The sequence below is a fragment of the Staurois parvus genome, unplaced genomic scaffold (genome assembly GCF_062004578.1).
Source record: "Staurois parvus isolate SC_StPar_1 unplaced genomic scaffold, SC_StPar_1.0 ptg000163l, whole genome shotgun sequence".
NCBI lineage: Eukaryota > Metazoa > Chordata > Amphibia > Anura > Ranidae > Staurois > Staurois parvus.
In genome coordinates, this window is record NW_028317959.1 from 2327451 (window position 1) to 2344625 (window position 17175).

At 38.7% G+C, this 17175-nt stretch overlaps 1 protein-coding gene across 3 annotated transcripts in view; it reads right to left on the reverse strand.

Moving 5' to 3' along the window:
- The window catches only part of LOC149462998 (galactoside alpha-(1,2)-fucosyltransferase 2-like), a 224384-nt gene that overhangs the window by 136822 nt on the left and 70387 nt on the right, over window positions 1–17175 (reverse strand). For all 3 annotated transcript variants that reach the window (XR_016312543.1, XM_089676066.1, XM_089676062.1), the window contains exon 2: window positions 7924–7979. The gene's annotated coding sequence lies outside the window, so the exon portion shown is untranslated. The remainder of the gene's footprint in view (window positions 1–7923; window positions 7980–17175) is intronic.

Sequence of the window (17175 nt, forward strand, 5' to 3'; positions counted from 1 at the left end):
CTCTCGGTCTGCTTGTTGGGCCTCCGCAAATTGGTGATTCACTTCATGTTGTGTTCGTTGAGCCACCGCAAACTGGCGATTCGCCTCCTGTTGTGCTGCATTGGCCTCTGCGAACTGGCGATTAGTTTCCTGCTGGGTTGCAGTGGCCTGCAGCAAGGCTCTTATCACTTCCTCCATCTTCCCACTTGCTCAGGAAGTTGCCCACCAAATCCACCATATGTGGGAGTTAGCTCAGGTGGGGGATCACCTTCCCTGGGAAAAAGGTAGACCACGCGGCAGGCTTTCTTTAAAATCTGACTGGTCATCAGTTTTATTAAAGGTTGCAAAATATCAAAAACAAACAAAACACAAAATAAACCCTTGCCATCCAGGCACTAACTAAACACAGAATTTTTCCTCTCTCACAGGTGAAGGGCTTTTCCCTGTCACCAACAAAAATGAAACAATAAGCAAACCTTTTCTCTTGTTTTATGCACAGCTCTCTCAGGAATGGCTCTCTGAGTCCCAGGCTTCTTGCTCCAGCCCTGCCTTATTTATAGCACCTGGTCATCCGTGGACCACAAAATCTGGTCCAGAACCACCTCTGTCATTGTGGCCCAGAAAACCCGGAGTGGACTCCACTTTAACCTCCCTAGCGGTCTGATTATTTCAGATTTTTGGTGCTGAAAGTGGTACCATTATTTTGCATGAAAATATGTAGTTTTTTTATTGTAGTCTGTAATTTTTAGGAATAACTCACTGAAATCTGTCCGAACAAGAGTCTATTAAACATCCTGGGTATGATAAAATTTGAAACACGAAATCATAAATTATAATTTAATAAATAATCATAAAAAATAATAATATAATAATAATACATTTAATGTAATAATATAATCAAACCAAAAACACTGAAATTTGAAATAGAGCGCCAAGTTCGCACATTGCTGAGCAAAGTCGCAAAATCGTTTTCAGTGTCTGATGACGAATTTCCCCACAAATTATCACTCAATTCTGCAAGCGGTTCTGATTTACTATCGCTGTTCTCTAGCTGATCTAAACCTGCTTTTGACCTAAAGGGACACTTTTTGGACGCCATGGACTTTTCTCAGTTTCCAGGCAGAAAGAACAGACAAAATGCAGGCAGGGCACAGGACAAAGCACTATGGACAAAAGGCATGTGAAATGGGTTGAAACAGCAATGTTTTGCTATGTAAAATTTGTTTGGAAAAAAGTGACATTTTTTAAAATTTTCAAATTTCCCGCCGCCGCCCGTACGTCCCGACGTCACAGGGACCGGAACACAGAAGCCGGATGCCGGCATCGGCCGGAGAAGATGGCCGAGGACACTGCAGGGGACACATCGCAGGAGCGAAGGACAAGGCAAGCTCTGCAGGGACTCCCTATGCAGCGCTGCATGGTAAGCCCGAGTGTAGCTCGGGGTCACCGCTTTTGGTACTGACATTTTACCCCGAGCTACACTCGGGAATACCGCTAGGGAGGTTAAACTCCCAAGTATGATCGCATGCGAGGTGACACATAGCGTCCATCGATCACCTCGCCTTTCATACGGTCACATAATATATATATACTGTATATAGTGATCTTCCACTTGTGAGCCAGTAAACACCTCCAACCCCCCCCCCCCCCCCCCCCCGGTTACTATCTGTGAATCTACTCACCTTGGATCAGCCCTCCAGATTTTAAGATTTCAAATTAGGTAAAATTAAGGTGAGAAAGATGGCAGCTGAAAACAAGTGAAGGACACACACCTCTGTGTGAGGGGATGTGTCTATCCTGATAGGGCATATGATGTTTAATGGAGCAGACCTTGTGGAAGCTAGTTGAGACGTAGTCCAGGGACCACTGAGATTGGAAGTGCAGATCAACATCAAATACTTGATTGTGCCCGGGCAACAAATGCCACCCTGCTCATGCCTGCTAGATATTCAGACTATGTTTTGTGAAATGCTCGTTACCTTTCTTATTTTGTATGCAATGTTCCATCACATGTCGATTTGTTGGTACGCTTTTCCTAGGCCCTGCCTACATATATGTGCATATTGTATTACCTTTGGAAAATGCCCAGTGTATTAAATTTTGCCCTCTTCAGCTTGAAGAAGTGTAACATATATTGCTTTAAACTGTTTTTTTTCCAGGATCATTCAATTTCTACAATATAAACACCAATTAAAGTGATTCTAAAGGTTGTAATAAAAAGAAAAAAAAAATAACCAACATGTTATACTTACCAGCTCTGTGCAAACGTTTTGCAAAGATCACCCCCTCTTTTTTTTTAGTCCCTCGCTGGTGGTCCCCAATAGCGAGCCTCCCTGATGATCAGCATAGATGTTCTCTCTGAGAAATGCCAGCTCACGCGCTGGCAGCATAAGGAGAGGACTGCCGATAACTGGCATTTCCTATTTACACTGAGATCAGCTGTGATTGGACACAGCTAATCACATGGTAAAAGGCAGCTCTGATTGGCCCTTTACCAGGACACATGATCGGCTGTGTCCGAAGGACACAACGACCACAGCTTGAGTACGTTGCGCTCCCCAGGGGGCGCACCGGGTGTGTGGTTCTGGGAGGACATCCATGGATATCCTACCAGAACTAGCCGACCGCACTGTAGCTGTCTTTTGGCTGTAGCAAGGTCAGGAACTGTTTAAGTAGTGGATGTGTATGGATTATTTTTGAACAATAAGAATATCATTTAATTTCACTTTAACAAGGTTTTTATTTTCATTAAACTACAGCTAAAGTTGATGTTTTGTTTTTCCCCACAATTCTCTGTAAACATTTAAGGCAGTAGAACAGGGAAATCCCAGGAGATCTGTATTTTCTGGGATGATGCACTGTTTTCAGTACCAACAATTATTTTGTGGTGAAAACTCATTAGCTCACACATTTTCTTCTTTCAGTGCTTGAGATTCCTGCACAAATGCAAATATTTCCTTTCAGAAAATCATTAGCTGTGAATTATGTTCATGGGGCCTCTTTGACTAACCAAATAGGGAGGGGGCACTGTCAGGGTAGAAGCAGGCACCTTATGTCACCAACTATACAATGTCAGTCTTTGTTTGCTTCACAAATCATTATTATCCATTTACTTTGAAGAGTAGGCCTTCCTAATAAAGTGGTTACTAAGCAGATGTGGAGAATGAACAAAGTAGATGTGGAGAATGAACAATTGCTGTAAAGTGGATTTTTTGTGAATCACACATGTGAAAAAAATGACATATTGTTGACCTGTATAAAGAATGTCTAACTAGCTTTCTGTGCATATACAGTTGTGGCCAAAATTATTCAACCCCCAATGCTGTAAAGGGGTTTAGGGACTATAGTGTACATTTGGAATTGTATTCAGAATCAAATCCTACAAGGACGTTGTAACTACCCAAATGCAACTAAAATGACATCAATTGTTTATGTAATACAGTAGTAAATGGTTCTTATGTGGTTTCTTCATTGCCACAATTATTCAACCCCTTAAAGACTACCACTCTGAAGAACAGAGGTTCATACAGGTGCTTTCCATCAGGTATTGAAAACACCTGTGGATGTCACCGAGCAGCAATCAAGCATAATAAGCACCAATTAGGCAGCTTTAAAATGACTGTGATACTCAGCTCCTTCTAGACATTTACTGGTGTGGTTACAAACATGGTGAAGGCAAGAGAATGGTCCAGGAAGACAAGAGAAGAGGTGATTTCTCTTCACAGGAAGGGCAATGGCTATAAGAAGATTGCAAAGATGTTAAACATACCAAGAGACACCTTAGGAAGCATCATTCGCAAATTCAAGGCAAAGGGCACTGTTGAAACGCTACCTGGTCGTGGCAGAAAGAAGATGCTGACTTCGACTGCTGTGCGCTACCTGAAGCGTAGAGTGGAGAGAAGTCCCCGTGTGACTGCTGAGGAACTGAGAAAAGATTTGTCAGATGTGGGTACAGAAGTTTCAGCCCAGACAATAAGACGCACACTGCGTAATGAAGGCCTCCGTGCCAGAACTCCCAGGCGTACCCCCTTGCTGTCTCCAAAGAATAAGAAGAGTCGACTGCAGTATGCCAAAAGCCATGTGGACAAACCACAAAAGTTGTGGGATAGTGTTCTGTGGACTGATGAAACAAAATTAGAACTGTTTGGGCCCATGGATCAACGCTATGTTTGGAGGAGGAAGAACAAGGCCTATGATGAAAAGAACACCTTGCCTACTGTGAAGCATGGTGGAGGGTCAATCATGCTTTGGGGCTGTTTTGCTTCTGCAGGTACAGGGAAGCTTCAGCGTGTGCAAGGTACCATGAATTCTCTTCAGTACCAGGAGATATTGGATGGAAACGTGATGCAGTCCGTCACACACCTGAGGCTTGGGAGACGTTGGACCTTTCAACAGGACAATGATCCCAAGCATACCTCCAAGTCCACTAGAGCATGGTTGCAGAGGAAAGGCTGGAACATTTTGGAGTGGCCATCGCAGTCACCAGACTTAAATCCGATTGAGAACCTCTGGTGGGACTTAAAGAAAGCAGTTGCAGTGCGCAAGCCTAAGAATGTGACTGAACTGGAGGCCTTTGCCCATGAAGAATGGGCGAAGATACCCGTAGATCGCTGCAAGACACTTGTGTCAAGCTATGCTTCACGTTTAAAAGCTGTTATAACTGTAAAAGGATGCTGTACTAAGTACTAAGATTGAATGTCACTTGGGGGTTGAATAAAACTGATAATGCTGTGAGCACAGAAAAGACATTTGTGGTTATTTCATTATAACTGTTATGTTATATTTGTCTGACCTACAAGTGCCTCTTTAATGTAAATGTAAGCAAGATGACTGAATGATCAAAAGCAATGTCAAACTGGCCAAAACACTCAATTTCAGTGGGGGTTGAATAATTTTGGCCACAACTGTATTCTGTAAGTACTTGAGCAATAAAAAAATATATATTTTAGAGTTCGATTCATTTGAATGAAAACCATACTTCCCATCCCTGAGTATGCGGTATGTACACAACTGCCACATGGCGTCCAACAAACATGCAAATTAATGACAGCACATGATAGTGCTCCATCATTGCTACCAGTAGGAGGAATTATGACCCATTGTTGATGTCAGTGGGAGAAACAGTGCCCTATCATTGGTGTTGGTGGGAGGAATAGTGCCATACTGTTGGTATCAGTAGGAGGAAAGGTGCCGTATGAAAGTGGGAAGAATAGTGCATCACAAACAAACAAATTTCCCAGCACACTTACCAGGTAGCCTACAAACAAAGAAAATTGACCATGTCTAACAATTCATGTTAAAAACCAAAGGGTTTTGTTGGACATCTTTTCAAATATATGTGGAAACTACAGTGCCCATGTCAAGACTTCTTTGTATGATGCGATCCTAACTCTATCATTTTTAAAGTCTCCAAGTTGGAAACACATATAGCAGTGGATGCATTAAGGGCAGGTTTGCCTGGAGGGAGTCCACTCCTTCATAAAGGCACAGGGATACACTGGACGCCCAGCAAAAACACAATGGCATCTGAAGTAATCCAATCAGCGAACAAGCTATACAAAAAAATGGCAACCACCCTAATTTATAGCATTTGCAGCAAGGTGCACTTGGAGGGGCAACGCATGTCACAAACAAGCACATTTTTAAGCACATTTACCAGCTAGTCTGCAAACAAATCAAACTGACCCTGTGTACCAATTCATGTTAAAAACAGGGTTTTGTTGCACACATTTGCAAATATATGTGTAAACTGCAGTGCCCATGTCAAGGCTCCTCTGTTTACTGTGTTCCTAATTCTATATTTTTGAGAGGCTCCAAGTTGAAGCACAGATAGCAGTGGATAAATAAAGGCACGTTTGCCTGGAGGGAGCCCACTCCTCCTTAACTACTTGCCCTCCAGAGGATTTACCCCCCTTCCTGACCGGGCCATTTTTTGCATTACAGCGCTGTGTTACTTTAACTGACAATTGCGCGGTCATGCATTGCTGCACCCAAATACAATTTATGTCCTTTTTTCCCACAAATTGAGCTTTCTTTTGGTGGTATTTGTGTTTTTTATTTTTTGAGAAGAAAAATATTTTTAACTTTTTGCAATTAAACATGTCCAGTAAAAATACAAAAATCAAATTACGTCATAAATATAGGCCAAAATGTATTCTATTTCTTGTCTTTGTTAAAAAAAATCCCAATGTGTAAATTAATTGTTTTACGTGAAAGTTATAGCGTTTACAAATGGCAGTATAGATACTGGGATTTTGTTTTTTTTCCATTTTTACTAGTAATGGCGGTGATCAGCGACTTATAGCGGGACTGCGGCAGACATTTTGACACTGGGGGGGAAATGACTTGGTGTCACTGACATCCCCAGTGACACCAATACAGTGATCAGTGCTAAAAAAAAAAAAAGCACCGACACTGTACTAATGGCACTAGGCAGCAAGGGGTTAACATGAGGAGTGATCAAAGGGTTAACTGTGTTGGGAGTGTTTTGCTATGGGGATGTGTGTTGGTGCTTCACTGTAATCACACTGCTCTGGATGGCTGTGCAGTGTGCCCAAGCCGATAGGGAGTAGGACTTTTAGTAAACGAAACAGTCTTCCTCCCCATCACCGGGCGCCGGAGAGTAACTACTGGCCGGGGCCCGGTGATTGACAGCCGTGGCCGCAAATGGCGTGCGCCCCCTACCCTGAAATGTAAAATCACATATATATATACGTAGTTTTGCACACCTGTGCCGCCTGTAGCAGTATTTCTGCTATAGGGCAGATGGGAAGTGGTTAAAGGCATAGGGATGCACTGGACTCCCAGCAAGAGCACAATGGCAGCTGAAGGCATCCAGTGTGTCCCCAAACCAAATTTGCCCTTCCATGTGCAACTTGCTGCAAAGGCCAGTTGTAAACTGGGGTGGTTGCCATCTTTTTGTATTGCTTGTTTGCTGATTTGGTGGGGGAACATTGGCTAAGCCTGTTTTTTGTTAATGAGTGAACTAGATGGAATTTTGTCTTTTTTCAGCCATACTAACTACTGTATGTAACCACACATTTCTCATCACTTGAGCCTGGCGATTGCCTTGCCAGAGTTATATGCTCACTCATACTAAGAAGAATCAAGAATTTTTACTTTGTTCTGGTAGGCAAATGCCATAGTGGGGAGCAGGGGCGGACTGACAACTCATGGGGCCCCCGGGCAATTGGGGATCATGGGGCCCCTGTGTCCTTGCCCAAACTCGAAAAAGCCTATGAAAAAGGTACCAGGGGCATCTCATGGTGCCCCCTACTGACCCCAGGCCGTTGGGCAGTTTCCAAATGGTCAGTCCGCCCCTGGTGGGGAGTCAGAAAACAGAAGGCGAGTATAAGCAGGAAGGGGAGGAATACGGCTGAGGGTTGAAGCAGGTATTTAAATTAAGTTTATAGTCAGGTGCATTCTACTTTCTCCACTGCTTTGTGCATGAGGTTCACAATCTGGAGCTTGAGAGGAAAATCATTACTTAAAATTTGTGGGTTCACATTGCAACACAGTGACATTCACCCTTTGTATTGTTTCTCAACCCTGTTTCTCATGCATTGGCACTGCAGTGCCCATCACAGCTTGATGCATATGCTGTGAATGAGCCCTAAATCGTTAGTACAGGTTTACTATAAAACGACTCAAGGACAAACATTTTCAGTAGTAATCTTTTAATATTTACAAAGGTATTTCAAAATGATAATCTGTAGAGAATTACATTTGCCTTGTTGTGTTTTTAAATCTCAGTTACATGTTTGACATGACTGTCACCTGTACCTGATGGAATCCTAAAGAGCACAAACCAAAGAAATTAACCCCCTCCGAAAAAAAGTCAAGACCCATACTGTACAAATAATAAAAAAAAATGTATAGTTAAGCTGGGGTAACCACAATATAAAAACATTAAACATTAACATAAAATTTTTGAGTAATACTTACCATAGCCTTCAGCAGATACGCCTCATCACACACTTGTCAAAGAGAACTGCAGAGTGCTATGAAAAAGAAAACCATATTGACACCAGTATTAACAACTCTGTTGGGTGTGTATATTTTTACATCAAATACTGCTGGAGAACTAGAATAAAATGACAAACTACTAATCAGGTCTATCTACTATCAGTTTTAAACCAGCTAGGCTGGTACATGGTAGCTTGGGTAGGTCAGTTTCCAGTTTCCCCAGAACTAAAACACAGCAACCAGGAAACCAAATGCCTACAAAAGCTGCTTGTTATAAAAGTAAAGACAAAGGAAGCATATTTGTGCAAAGTGTATGAAGGTCACATACTGGGTTTTTTTCAAACTATCAATTTCCATGTAATTTGCCCAAAAGCCTCAGACTGCATTCACACCTTTGTGTACCCAGAACACATCATAATTGTGGTGCCATTATTTATTAGGCTAGGTTCGCTTGAATGGGCTGCCATGCCTAGGGACACCCAGGAAAGATGTCCCTGCCCTATTTTTGAAATCGCAGCCTGTACAGGAACGAGGTTCCCAGTACAGTTGCCATTTGCAGTGCTGGCGGCGTGCCATTAAGATTAATGGCACCTGCCTGCAGGTCCCGCATTTCTCTGTGTGGATGGTTGCGGCTGCCAGTATTTGTGTGGGTCCCGTTGTAGCATCACCCGCACAGATGTATATCTAGCCTTAATAGCAACCCAAACACAGGTAGCAATTGCACATTTTGACACATGAAAAAAACATGTTTGGCTCACTGCTAAAAAAGGTTCAGGAGTTACTTTGGCACATTTGTTGTGCTTGGAGTTCAAGTGAAATGGGGAAAAACCGTGTGAAGAAAATGCACTGTGAAGGTGTGACTGCAGCATCTATAGGGTAGATTTACTAAAACTGGTGCAATCAGAATTTGGTGCAGCTGTGCATGGTAGCCAATCAGCGTCTAACTTCTGCTTGTTCAATTAAGCTTTGGCAAAAAACCTGGAAACTGATTGCTTTTTAGGCAGAGTTGCACCAGATTTTGCACTCTCCAGTTTTAGTAAGTAAACCTCAGTGCGTCAGAATGAAGCCCCATTCCTGCTGCACATGTACTTATTGTCATTTTGCATAAACATTTCACTTTTTACATAATACATTTCAGTAATGCACTGTATGGGTGTTTGGCCACAGGCCCAGTGCTACAGATGTGGTGACTCTCATGCTGCTACAGTGCCTTGAAAAAGTATTCATACCCCTTGACATTTTCCACATTTTTTAAAATTTTATGTGATAGACCAACACAAAGTAGCACATAACTGTAAAGTGGAAGGAATATGATAAGTGGTTTTCAAAATGTTTTACAAATATCTAAAAAAAAGTGACGTGCATTTGTATTCAGCCCCCCGGAGTCAATACCTTGTAGAACCCCCTTTCGCTGCAATTAAAGCTGCAAGTCTTTTTGGGGATGTCTCTACCAGCTTTGCACATCTAGAGAGTGAACTTTTTGTCCATTCTTCTTTGCAAAATAGCTCAAGTTCTGTCAGATTGCATGGAGAGTGTCTGTGAACAGTACTTTTCAAGTCTTGCCACATGTTTTCAATTGGATTTAGGTCTGGACTTTGACTGAGCCCCAGTATCAAGTCTTTTGCAGACTCTAACAAGTTTTCTCCTAGGATTGCCCTGTATTTGGCTTCATCCACCTTTCCATCAACTCTGACCGGCTTCCCTGTCCCTGCTGAATAAAAGCATCCATGCAACATGATGCTGCCACCACCATGTTTCACAGTGGGGATGGTGTGTTCAGGGTTATATGCAGTGTTAGTTTTCCGTCACACATAGCGTTTTGATTTTAGGCCAAAAAGTTAAATTTTGGTCTCATCTGACCAGAGCACCTTCTTCCACATGTTTGCTGTGTCCCTCACATGGCTTCTGGCAAACTGAAAACAGGACTTCTTATGGCCTTCTTCTTGCCACTCTTCCATAAAGGCCAGATTTGTGGAATGCACGACTAATAGTTGTCCTGTGGACAGATTCTCTCACCGGAGCTCCTCCAGAGTTACCATGGGCCTCTTGGCTGCTTCTCTGATTATTTCTCTCCTTGCCCGGCATGTCAATTTAGGTGGACTGCCATGTTTAGGTAGGTTTGCAGTTGCGCCATACTCTTTACATTTTCAGATGATGAATTGAACAGTGCCCCATGAGATGTTCAAAACTTGAGATATTTTTTTTATAACCTGACTCTGCTTTAACATTCTCCACAATTTTATCCCTGACCTGTCTGGTGTGTTCCTTGGCCTTCATGATGTTGTTTGTTCACTATTGTTCTCTAACAAACCTCTGAGGGCTTCACAGGACAGCTGTATTTATACTGAGATTAAATTACACACAGGTGGACTCTACTAGTTAGTTGACTTCTGTAGGCAATTGGTTCCACTAGATTTTAGTTATGGGTATCAGAGAAAAGGGGGCTGAATACAAATGCACGCCACACTTTTCAGATATTTACTTGTAAAAAATTTTGAAAACCATTCATCATTTCCCTTCCACTCCACAATTAAAATATAAAACTTAAAATCCTAACAAATACATTAACGTTTTTGACTGTGACATGACAAAATGTGGAAAATTTCAAGGGGTATCAATACTTTTTTTCAAGGCACTGTACAAGGGCTTGTTTAGAAATGCAAATTGTAGTAGTCTATAACAACCAGTCAGAAATCAGCAGTTAATAATCTGGCTTTAGTACAGTTAGGTCTATATATATTTGGACACAGGTACATTTTAGATTTTTTCAGGTATTTACCAAACCATATTCAAGCTATTAACTAAAAACTCTTCCTGCGCCTAGTGAAAACACCCTACTATAGGTTCTATCCTGCTGCTGTGCAATGTGATCAACACAAATTGTAAAAAATATAAATAAACAGCGCAAACATAGACCTCTATATCAAATCAATATACAAAGTGCAAACATATATAAAAAATTGAATAAATAGTGAAGTCCATCAAAATTAATAAACACAAAATTCAAAAATAGTTTGTGCAAACAGAAATTTTCAAATTCTTCTTCTATTATAAAGAAACTTCCACCTTCCACCCGTGAAAACCAACATCAAATGCACTCACCAGATTAAGGTGAATGAAACGCCTTTTAGGAATTTATGGGATCCTAAACCCTCTTTGGTATCCACTCTATAGGAATCCTCACCTCCAGCATAGACTCCACCATCCAACCAGGGAGAAAAAAACTCAGATAGTGTAATATTGCAAAACACCATTGATAAGTGAAATCAAGGATTAAGGCCACTCACATTATAATCGCTTTAAAAAGGCATATTTATTAAGACCAGCTTCTTTCCAGATGAACAGTAGATGTAAGGCAACCTCTCACAGAATCTCACATCACAGCTCCAGGTTACAGCAGAAGCTCCACAGAGACCACACATATACAGATCCCAAAAGATGGCCGCTGGAACGCACCGCTCAGCGTGCGCTCCACTCACCGGAAGTGACGTCAGACGTACGGGGTAGTAACCGGAAATGCGTCAACGCGTTTCGCCCCTCCCATCGGGCGTTCTCAAGACGTTCATTTCCTGTCTGAAGCTCCCTTACATACCCAACAGGGACCCTCCCCTCCATTCCGATTGGTCAAAAACTCCTCCCCGGGATTATCAAAAAACTACTCCTCCTGTTTATGTGACGTGAGAGTCCTTTACAACTGAGGCATCTGTTTACACAATTTACAATCCTTTTTAACACTGTTTACTTATCTCCCAGAAGCGACATGCATATTAGTACATGTCCCCAGTGGGAAAAAACCAATACAATCTTAAACAATGCCTATTATAAAAAACATTCTTTAATAAATGAGCAATGAATATCACCATTAATAGATGGCAATATAATTGTAAATTTGTATTTAATAAAAATTATAAAACAATTTATATTTTAATATTTTTTAGTATTTTTATTTTCATTTTCATTTTTATTTTTATTTTTATTTTATTTTAATTTTATTTTCATTTTTATTTTTATTTTTATTTTTATTGTTATTTTTATTTTTATTTATTTTTATTTTATTTTTCATTTTTATTTTTATTTTTATTTTATTTTAATTTTATTTTCATTTTTATTTTTATTTTTATTTTTATTTTTATTGTTATTTTTATTTTTATTTATTTTTATTTTATTTTTCATTTTTATTTTTATTTTTATATTTTTTTTCATTTTTTTTCATTTTTATATTATTTTCATTTTTATTTTTATTTTTATTTTTATTTTATTTTTATTTTTATATTTATTTTTATTTTTATTTTCATTTTTAATTTAATTTAATTTACAATTATATTGCCATCTATTAATGGTGATATTCATTGCTCATTTATTAAAGAATGTTTTTTATAATAGGCATTGTTTAAGATTGTATTGGTTTTTTCCCACTGGGGACATGTACTAATATGCATGTCGCTTCTGGGAGATAAGTAAACAGTGTTAAAAAGGATTGTAAATTGTGTAAACAGATGCCTCAGTTGTAAAGGACTCTCACGTCACATAAACAGGAGGAGTAGTTTTTTGATAATCCCGGGGAGGAGTTTTTGACCAATCGGAATGGAGGGGAGGGTCCCTGTTGGATATGTAAGGGAGCTTCAGACAGGAAATGAACGTCTTGAGAACGCCCGATGGGAGGGGCGAAACGCGTTGACGCATTTCCGGTTACTACCCCGTACGTCTGACGTCACTTCCGGTGAGTGGAGCGCACGCTGAGCGGTGCGTTCCAGCGGCCATCTTTTGGGATCTGTATATGTGTGGTCTCTGTGGAGCTTCTGCTGTAACCTGGAGCTGTGATGTGAGATTCTGTGAGAGGTTGCCTTACATCTACTGTTCATCTGGAAAGAAGCTGGTCTTAATAAATATGCCTTTTTAAAGCGATTATAATGTGAGTGGCCTTAATCCTTGATTTCACTTATGAATGGTGTTTTGCAATATTACACTATCTGAGTTTTTTTCTCCCTGGTTGGATGGTGGAGTCTATGCTGGAGGTGAGGATTCCTATAGAGTGGATACCAAAGAGGGTTTAGGATCCCATAAATTCCTAAAAGGCGTTTCATTCACCTTAATCTGGTGAGTGCATTTGATGTTGGTTTTCACGGGTGGAAGGTGGAAGTTTCTTTATAATAGAAGAAGAATTTGAAAATTTCTGTTTGCACAAACTATTTTTGAATTTTGTGTTTATTAATTTTGATGGACTTCACTATTTATTCAATTTTTTATATATGTTTGCACTTTGTATATTGATTTGATATAGAGGTCTATGTTTGCGCTGTTTATTTATATTTTTTACAATTTGTGTTGATCACATTGCACAGCAGCAGGATAGAACCTATAGTAGGGTGTTTTCACTAGGCGCAGGAAGAGTTTTTAGTTTTTTGTTTTCAGAGGTTATAATATTTACATTTCGTCTGTTTACCTGATCCTGCAGCCATGGATTTATTCAGTTTTGTGTCTTTAAAAAGGGTGGATGTAGAAGACATTTTTTCACAGAATATAGAGAACACTGATTTGTCTAAGGATTTTAGAACATTAAAAAATTCTTTGGACAAACAGGTGAGAGCGTGGTGGGATGTAGTGACACTTGAAAAATATATTAAAGAAGGAATTACCCCAAGGAGGCTCAGATGGGAAGTTGCTCCCAGTGATGGTCTTGTGGGTAAAGAGTTGGATGATGAGTGGTTTTCATTTTTCAACCATGTTGAGAAAAAACTTATGGAACTAATTGTACAAAGAAGAAAAAGGAAACTTAAAATTTTGGAAGATATAATTTATAATTTAAAGGAGAAAATGGCCCCTTTCAGTGAATCAATGGATTTTAAAGAAAAGGCGAAACAAACTCAAGAATATATTAACAAAGTAGATGAGGATACTAAAAAGAAGAAAATTAAGAAATATGGCAGAGATATACAGGATTATAAATCCCATAATGTTTACAAGTGGCAGGATGATAATAGTAAGGGAACTGAGGACTCTAGAAATTCTTCAGTTGAGGGGGATAGCAAAGATTCAGGTTCTAATTTGGAACCATCTGGAGTGAAGATTAAGGCAGCTACGGTTGCTTTTTCTAAAAACGTACAAAAGAATTCTTCCCCTAGAAAGAACAGAGATGAGAATCCAACTTCCAACTACGGGGTGCCCACATACAATAGATTTGGACCTCTAATGGGATCCCCATATAAACATCAAAATGAGGGAAAGGTTTTTCCAAGAGGAGGGTTTGTGGGACCGCCATGGAGAGGGGGGAACCAAAGGGGAGCCTACAATTGGAGAGGGAGAGGGGGTCAGTATTACCCAAACAGAGGGGGGAGGGGTGGATGGAATCCACCTCCAAACTATCAGAATTATCAAAACTACCAGGACCCAAATTATCAGGATCCCTATTGGGAAGGAAGAAATACAGGGGATGTAGAGGAGGTAAAAGGAAAAAGGAAAAGGTCAATGTAAACAAAGGTATTTTTAATTTAAGTGATTATATTTTAAAAGAGGAAGAATTGAGGGTCTTAGCATTGGGTTTGAAGTATGCACCCGATAAAAAATTAAATAAATTGGAGACATATATAGATCTTCATAGATTTATTAGGAAATTAAATTTAAAAAAATATTGGAGTAAAAATTCCAAATCAAATGTTATTGATCCTCATAAGGGTGGAATAATGAGCAATAATGGGAATGAAGGGGTTTATAAGCACACCAATTTGAGGAACAAGTCTGTGTTCAACCCTAAAGTAGGAAACAATTGTTGTATAGATACATTCAAAAAGATGGTGGAATATGATTTGGAGGTATTATCCGTTCCAAATAAGAGGATGAAGCATGATTTAATTAGAGGAATCCAACAATTAGAAAAAAATAATAATATTGTAATAAGATCAGCAGACAAAGGGGGAGGGGTAGTGGTGTTGAATAGGAATGATTATTATGAAGAATTGAATAGATTGGTAGGTGATGAAAATACCTATGAGAAATTGAGGGGTAACCCTATAAAAAGCTATAAGAATAAATTAATGAAACTAGTGAAAAGAGGTGAAAAAGAAGGTTTTTTAAATAAAAAAGAAGCGAGATATTTGGTACCAAAAGCACCTGTTACACCTGTTATATATCAACTACCCAAGATCCATAAAAGTTTATCAAAACCACCTGGAAGACCCATTGTCAATGGGATTGACTCATTGTTTTCGAGACTAGGGGAATATGTGGATGAATTCCTACAACCCCTGGTATCAGGGTTTCCATCTTACTTGAAGGATAGTGGGGATTTGATCTCAGTTTTGAAAAAAATAAGGATTAAAGAGAACTGTGTTTTGGCCAGTGTTGATGTTAATGCATTATATACCAACATTAGACATGAGGACGCTTTAAGAGCAGTGAGGTGGGCATTGAAGAAAAAATCGGGTTTAAAAGGTAATCAAATTGAGTTTTTACTAGATTGTCTTGACCTAGCAATGTCAAATAACTATTTTTGGCATTCCAACAGTTATTATAGGCAGTGTACTGGAGTCGCGATGGGAGCGAAGTATGCTCCATCAGTAGCCAACCTTTTTATGAGTATGTGGGAAGATAAGGCTATATTTGAAAAGATGAATGAGAAATTATTACTTTTCAGAAGGTTTATAGATGACATCGTGATAATCTGGAAGGGAACTAGGAATGGTTTAGAGGAATACATCCGTAGAATGGAGTGTAATCCTTATAATATCACTTTCACTAACCATATCGGTATGGAATCTATAGATTTTCTGGATTTAGTCATCTATAGACAGGGGGACTATCTTCACACAAAAACATATTTTAAACAAGTGGATAGGAATGCGTACATCCCAATCCACAGCTGTCATCATAGAAACTGGTTGAGGTCCATTCCTAAAAGTCAATTGATTAGACTTAAACGGAATTGTGATGACAATAAGATATTTCAAGAGCAAGCAAATATGTTGTTGGAAAGGTTTAGAGAAAAAGGCTATGAAGAAAATATTTTAACAGGTGCAATGGATCAAGTGAGGAGGATGAATAGAGATGAATTACTAACAAATAGCAGGAAAAAGAAGAAAACAGGTGAACTTGCTTTTATTACGGGTTACTCTAATCAACATAAGGTTATTGAAAACATCATAAGGAAACACTGGTCGATTCTGAAGAGGGATGAGGTTCTCCATGATTTATTACCTGGGAAGCCTTCATTCATTTATAGAAAACCACCCACATTGAGGATGAAGCTAGCAAAAAATATTCCAGATATTCCTAAGAAAAAGGCAACTTTTTTGGACACTGTGGGGTTCTACAAATGTAATAGGTGTATGGCATGTAGAAATATGAAAGGAGATACCAAGAGGAGATATGATTCGTTTCATTCTTGCTCTACGGGTTCCTCTTATAAAATAAACAATTTTATATCTTGTGACAGTTCCTTTGTTACGTATTTGTTGGAATGCTCTTGTCACCTTCAATACGTAGGTAGAACTTCCAGGAAACTGTCGGTGAGATTAGGTGAACACATTAGAAATATTAAAAAAGGATATAAATACCACAGTTTGTCCTATCATTTTAGAATGTGTCATAATAGGGATCCATCGTGTTTGAAATTCTGCGGGATTGATCAGATTTTTTCCCATTGGAGGGGAGGAGATATGGTAAGGAGTATCTCGCAGAATGAAACAAAATGGATATTTCAATTGGGACCTTTGCACCCTAAGGGGTTGAATTCGGACATAGACATTAATTGTTTTTTGTCTAATTGGTAAGAGCATAGTTTATTTTCAATACATATCCTCAGGTGTGTTTTATTACTAGTAAAAAGATTTTTGATTTTATTTTATATGTATTTGTATTTAATAAAAATTATAAAACAATTTATATTTTAATATTTTTTAGTATTTTTATTTTCATTTTCATTTTCATTTTTATTTTCATTTTTATTTTTATTTTTATTTTATTTTAATTTTATTTTCATTTTTATTTTTATTTTTATTTATTTTTATTTTATTTTTCATTTTTATTTTTATTTTTATTTTTATATTTTTTTTCATTTTTTTTCATTTTTATATTATTTTCATTTTTATTTTTATTTTATTTTTATTTTTATTTTTATATTTATTTTTATTTTTATTTTCATTTTAAATTTAATTTAATTTACAATTATATTGCCATCTATTAATGGTGATATTCATTGCTCATTTATTAAAGAATGTTTTTTATAATAGGCATTGT